Source organism: Balaenoptera acutorostrata, chromosome 2 (genome assembly GCF_949987535.1).
Source record: "Balaenoptera acutorostrata chromosome 2, mBalAcu1.1, whole genome shotgun sequence".
NCBI classification, from domain to species: Eukaryota; Metazoa; Chordata; class Mammalia; order Artiodactyla; family Balaenopteridae; genus Balaenoptera; species Balaenoptera acutorostrata.
Window position 1 is genome coordinate 180,128,092 of NC_080065.1, and position 7,247 is coordinate 180,135,338.

Sequence of the window (7,247 nt, forward strand, 5' to 3'; positions counted from 1 at the left end):
TCTCTTGGTTGGACGATTCATCAAAATCGATTCGTATAAGCTCTTTACATTTTATTTTATTTTATTTTTTAATATGTTTGGTTATATACTAAATGTTTTTTTCTTTTATTTATTTATTTGTCTGTGTCGGGTCTTAGTTGCGGCATGTGGGATCTTTCGTTGTGGCGCGGGCTCTTCTTTGTGGCGTGTGGGCCTCTCTCTAGTTGTGGCGTGCAGGCTCAGTAGTTGTGGTGCACGGGCTCTCTAGTTGTGGCACACAGGCTCCAGAGTGAACGGGCTCAGTAGTTGCGGCGTAGGGGCTTAGTTGCCCTGTGGCATGTGGGATCTTAGTTCTCCGACCAGGGATCAAACCCGTGTCCCCTGCACTGGAAGGCAAATCCTCTCTTTTCTTTTTTTATAAATGTATTTAATTATTTAATTTTGGCTGTGTTGGGTCTTCATTGCTGTGCGTGGGCTTTCTCTAGTTGCAGTGAGCAGGGGCTACTCTTTGTTGCGGTGTGTGGGCTTCTCATTGCAGTGGCTTCTCTTGCTGCAGAGCACAGGCTCTAGGCACGTGGGCTTCAGTAGTTGTGGCATGCGGGCTCAGTAGTTGTGGCACACAGGCTTAGTTGCTCTGAGGCATGTGGGATCTTTCCGGACCAGGGATCGAACCCGTGTCCCCTGCATTGGCAGGCACATTCTTAACCACTGTACCACCAGGGAAGTCCCTGGAAGGCAAATTCTTAACCACTGGACCAGCAGGGAAGTCCCAAGCTCTTTACATTTTAAAGAGAGATAACCCAGTACATTCCTTTCCCATTTCTCACACTACTCTATTTCTGCCTTGCAAACCAGTTCATCTGTACCACTTTGCTAGATTCCACATATATGGGTTAATATATATTTGTTTTTCTCTTTCTGACTTACTTCACTCTGTATGACAGTCTCTAGGTCCATTCACGTCTCTACAAATGACCCAATTTCATTCTCCTTTTATGGCTGAGTAATATTCCGTTGTGTATATGTACCACATCTCCTTCATCCATTTTTCTGTCAGTGGGCATTTAGGTTGCTTCCATGACCTAGCTATTGTAAATAGTGCTGCAATGAACACTGGGGTGCATGTGTCTTTTGGAATTATAGTTTTCTCTGGGTATATACCCAGTAGTGGGATTGCTGGGTCATGTGGTAATTCTATTTTTAGTTTTTTAAGGAACCTCCATACTGTTCTCCATAGTGGCTGTATCAATTTACATTCCCACCAACAGTGCAAGAGGGTTCCCTTTCCTCCACACCCTCTCCAGCATTTGTTTTTGTAGATTTTCTGATGATGCCCATTCTAACTGGTATGAGGTGATACCTCATTGTAGTTTTGATTTGCATTTCTCTAATAATTAGTGAGGTTGAGCAGCTTTTCATGTGTTTGTTGACCATCTGTATGTCTTCTTTGGAGAAATGTCTATTTAGGTCTTCTGCCCATTTTTTGATTGGGTTGTTTGTTTTTTTAATATTGAGCTGCATGAGCTGTTTATATATTTTGGATATTAATCCTTTGTCCGTTGATTCGTTTGCAAATATTTTCTCCCATTCTGTGGGTTTTCTTTTCGTCTTGTTTATAGTTTCCTTTGCTGTACAAAAGCTTTTAAGTTTCATTAGGTCCATTTGTTTCTTTTTTGTTTTTATTTCCTTTACTCTAGTAGGAGGTGGGTCAGAAAAGATCTTGCTGTGATTTATGTCAAAGAGTGTTCTTCCTATGTTTTCCTCTAAGAGTTTTTTTTTTAAATAAATTTATTTATTTAGCTATGTGTTTATTTATTTATTTATGTATTTTTGGCTGCATTGGGTCTCTGCTGCTGCACGTGGGCTTTCTTTAGTTGCGTGGAGCGATGGCTTCACTTGTTGTGGAGCATGGGCTCTAGGCATGTGGGCTTCAGTAGTTGTGGCTCGTGGGCTCCATAGTTGTGGCTCACAGGCCCTAGAGCGCAGGCTCAGTAGTCGTGGCACACGGGCTTAATTGCTCCACGGCATGTGGGATCTTCCCGGACCAGGGCTCAAACCCGTGTCCCCTGCATTGGCAGGCGGTTTCTTAACCACTGTGCCACCAGGGAAGCCCTCCTCTAAGAGTTTTATAGGGTCTGGCCCTATATTTAGGTCTTTAACCCATTTTGAGTTTATCTTTGTGTGGTGTTAGGGAGTGTTCTAATTTCATTCTTTTACATGTAGCTGTCCAGTTTTCCCAACACCACTTATTGAAGAGACTGTCTTTTCTCCATTGTATATTCTTGTCTCCTTTATAAAAAATAAGGTGACCATATGTGCGTGGGTTTATCTCTGGGCTTTCTATCCTGTTCCATTGATCTATATTTCTGTTTTTGTGCCAGTACCATACTGTCTTGATTACTGTAGCTTTGTAGTATAGTCTGAAGTCAGGGAGCCTGATTCCTCCAGCTCCGTTTTTCTTTCTCAAGATTACTTTGGCTATTTGGGGTCTTTTGCGTTTCCATACAAATTGTGAAATTTTTTGTTCTAGTTCTGTGAAAAATGCCATTGGTAATTTGATAGGGATTGCATTGAATCTGTAGATTGCTTTGGGTAGTATAGTCATTTTCACAATATTGACTTCCAAACCAAGAACATGGTATATCTCTCCATCTGCTTGTGTCATCTTTGATTTCTTTCATCAGTGCCTTATAGTTTTCTGAGTACAGATCTTCTACCTCCTTAGGTAGATTTATTCCTAGGTATTTTATTCTTTTTGTTGCAGTGGTGAATGGGATTGTTTCCTTAATTTCTCTTTCTGATCTTTCATTGTTAGTGTATAGGAATGCAGGAGATTTCTGTGCATTAATTTTGTATCCTGCAACTCTACCAAATTCATTGATTAGCTCTCGTAGTTTTCTGGTGGCATCTTTAGGATTATCTATGTATAGTATCATGTCATCTGCAAACAGTGACAGTTTTATTTCTTCTTTTCCAATTTGTATTCCTTTTATTTCTTTTTCTTCTCTGATTGCCATGGCTAGGACTTCCAAAACTATGTTGAATAATAGTGGTGAAAGTGGACATCCTTGTCTTGTTCTTGATCTTAGAGGAAATGCTTTCAGCTTTTCACCATTGAGAATGATGTTTGCTGTAGGTTTCTCGTATATGGCCTTTATCATGTTGAGGTAGTTTCCCTCTATGCCCACTTTCTGGAGAGTTTTTATCATAAATGGGTGTTGAATTTTGTCAAAAGCTTTTTCTGCATCTATTGAGATGATCATATGGTTTTTATTCTTCAATTTGTTAATATGGTGTATCACATTTATTGATTTGCATATATTGAAGAATCTTTGCATCCCTGGGATAAATCCCACTTGACCATGGTGTATGATACTTTTAATGTGTTGTTGGATTCTGTTTGCTAGTATTTTGTTGGGGATCTTTATATCTATATTCATCAGTGATATTGGTCTGTAATTTTCTTTTTTGTAGTATCTTTGTCTGGTTTTGGTATCAGGGTGACGGTGGCCTCATAGAATGAGTTTGGGAGTGTTCCTTCCTCTGCAATTTTTTGGAAGAGTTTGAGAAGGATGGGTGTTAGCTCTTCTTTAAATGTTTGATAGAATTCACCTGTGAAGCCATCTGGTCCTGGACTTTTGTTTGTTGGAAGATTTTTAATCACAGTTTCAATTTCATTACTTGTGATTGGTATGTTCATATTTTCTACTTCTTCCTGGTTCAGTCTTGGAAGGGTATATCTTTCTAAGAATTTTTCCATTTCTTCCAGGTTGTCCATTTTATTGGCATAGAGTTGCTTGTAGTAGTCTCTTAGGATGCTTTGTATTTCTGTGGTATCCACTGTAACTTCTCCTTTATCATTTCTAATTTTATTGTTTTGAGTCCTCTCCCTCTTTTTCTTGATGAGTCTGGCTAAAGGTTTATCAGTTTTGTTTATCTTCTCAAAGAACCAGCTTTTGGTTTTATTGATCTTTACTATTGTTTTCTTTGTTTCTATTTCATTTATTTCTGCTCTGATATTTATGATTTCTTTCCTTCTACTAACTTTGGGTTTTGTTTGTTCTTCTTTCTCCAGTTCCTTTAGGTGTAACATTAGATTGTTTATTTGAGATTTTTCTTGTTTCTTGAGGTAGGCTCGTATTGCTATAAACTTCCTTCTTAGAACTGCTTTTGCTGCATCCCATAGGTTTTGGATCATCGTGTTTTCGTTGTCATTTGTCTCTAGGTATTTTTTGATTTCCTCTTTGATTTCGTCAGTGATCTCTTGGTTATTTAGTAATGTACTGTTTAGCCTCCATGTGTTTGGTTTTTTTCAACTTTTTTTCTCCTGTAATTGATTTCTAATTTCATAATGTTGTGGTCGGAACAGATGCTTGATATGATTTCACTTTTCTTAAATTTACTGAGGTTTGATTTGTGACCCAAGATGCGATCTATCCTGGAGAATGTTCCGTGTGCACTTGAGAAGAAAGTGTAATCTGCTGTTTTTGGATGGAATGTCCTATAAATATCAGTTAAATCTATCTGGTCTATTGTGTCATTTAAAGCTCGTGTTTCCTTATTAATTTTCTGTCTGGATGATCTGTCCATTGGTGTAAGTGAGGTGTTAAAGTCCCCCACTATTATTGTGTTACTATTGACTTCCTCTATTTTTAATAAATTTATTTATTTATTTTATTTTTGGCTGTGTTGAGTCTTTGTTGCTCTGCACGGGCTTTCTCTAGGTGCAGCGAGTGGGGCTACTCTTTGTTGTGGTGAATGGGCTTCTCATTGCAGTGGCTTTTCTTGTTGCAGAGCATGGGCTTTAGGTGTGCGAGCTTCAGTAGTTGTGGCATGTGGGCTCAGTAGTTGTGGCTCATAGGCTTAGTTGCTCTGTGGCATGTGGGATCTTCCTGGACCAGGGCTTGAACCCATGTCCCCTGCATTGGCAGGTGGATTCTTAACCACTGTGCCACCAGGGAAGCCCTCGATTTCCTCTTTTATAGCTGTTAGCATTTGCCTTATGTATTGAGGTTCTCCTATGTTGGGTGCATATATATTTATAATTGTTATATCTTCTTCTTGGACTGATCCCTTGATCATTATGTGGTGTCCTTCCTTGTCTCTTGTAACGGTCTTTGTTTTAAAGTCTATTTTATCTGATATGAGTATTGCTACTCCAGCTTTCTTTTGATTTCCATTTGCATGGAATATCTTTTTCCATCCCCTCACTTTCAGTCTCTATGCGTCCTTAGGTCTGAAGTGGGTCTCTTGTAGACAGCATATATATGGGTCTTGTTTTTGTATCCATTCAGCCAGCCTGTGTCTTTTGGTTGGAGCATTTAATCCATTCACATTTAAGGTAATTATCGATATGTATGTTCCTATTACCATTTTCTTAATTGTTCTGGTTTGGTTTTGTAGCTCCTTTTCTTCTCTCGTGTTTCCCACTTGAGGATTTCCTTTAGTATTTGTTGTAGAGCTGGTTTGGTGGTGCTGAATTCTCTTAGCTTTTGCTTGTCTGTAAAGCTTTTGATTTCTCCATCGAATCTGAATGAGATCCTTGCTGGGTAGAGTAATCTTGGTTGTACGTTCTTCCCTTTCATCACTTTAAATATATCATGCCACTCCCTTCTGGCTTGTAGAGTTTCTGCTGAGAAATCAGCTGTTAACCTTATGGGAGTTCCCTTGTATGTTATTTGTCGTTTTTCCCTTGTTGCTTTTAATAATTTTTCTTTGTCTTTAAGTTTTGTCAATTTGATTACTATGTGTCTTGGCATGTTTCTCCTTGGGTTTATCCTGCCTGGGACTCTCTGAGCTTCCTGGACTTGGGTGGTTATTTCTTTTCCCACGTTAGGGAAGTTTCCAACTATAATCCCTTCAAATATTTTCTCAGGTCCTTTCTCTCTCTCTTCTCCTTCTGGGACCCCTATACTGTGAATGTTGGTGTGCTTAATATTGTCCCAGAGGTCTCTTAAGCTGTCTTCATTTCTTTTCATTCTTTTTTCTTTATTCTGTTCCATGGCAGTGAATTCCACCATTCTGTCTTCCAGGTCACTTATCCGTTCTTCAGCCTCAGTTATTCTGCTATTGATTCCTTCTAGTGTAGTTTTCATTTCAGTTATTGTATTGTTCATTTCTTTGTTTGTTCTTTAATTCTTCTAGGTGTTCATTCTTTAATTCTTCTAGGTCTTTGTTAAACATTTCTGTTATCTTCTCGATCTTTGCCTCCATTCTTTTTCCGAGGTCCTGGATTGTCTTCACTATCATTATTCTGAATTCTTTTTCTGGAAAGTTGCCTATCTCTACTTCATTTGGTTGTTTTTCTGTGGTTTTATCTTGTTCCTTCATCTGGTACATAGTCCTCTGCCTTTTTATTTTGTCTGTCTTTCTGTGAATGTGGTTTTCATTCCACAAGCTGCAGGATTGTAGTTCTTCTTCCTTCTGCTGTCTGCCCTCTGGTGGGTGAGGCTATCTAAGAGGCTTGTGCAAGCTTCCTGATGGGAGGGAATGGTGGTGGGTAGAGCTGGGTGTTGCTCTGGTGGGCAGAGCTCAGTAAAACTTTAATCCTCTTGTCTGTTGATGTGTGGAGTTTTTGTTTGGCCTGAGGTGACCCAGCACTGGTGCCTACAGGCTCTTTGGTGGGACTAATGGCAGATTCCGGGAGGGATCATGCCAAGGAGCACTTCCCAGAACTTCTGCTGCCAGTGTCCTTGTTCCCACGGTGAGCGACAGCTGCCCCCCACCTCTGCAGGAGACCCTCCAACACTAGCAGGTAGGTCTGGTTCAGTCTCCTATGGGGCCACTGCTCCTTCCCCCTGTGTCCTGATGCACACACTACTTTTGTGTGCCCTCTAAGAGTGGAGTCTCTGTTTCCCCCAGTCCTGTCTATGTCTTGCAATCAAATCCCACTAGCCTTCAAAATCTGATTCTCTGGGAATTCCTCCTCCCATTGCCGGACCCCCAGGTTGGGAAGCCTGACGTGGGGCTCAGTACCTTCACTCCAGCAGGTGGACTTCTGTGGTATAATTGTTCTCCAGTTTGTGAGTCACCCACCCAGCAGTTATGGGATTTGATTTTATTGTGATTGCGCCCCTCCTACCATCTCATTGTGGCTTCTCCTTTGTCTGGATGTGGGGTATCTTTTTTGGTGAGTTCCAGTGTCTTCCTGTAGATGATTGTTCAAGCTGGCTGGTTGTTGCTCAGGGTTTCTCAGTGGGTCACAGGCAGGCTGGGATTGGGGTCACTTCCAGGTTCCTGGCTCTCCTGTCTGGTGATTGATGCTGGCT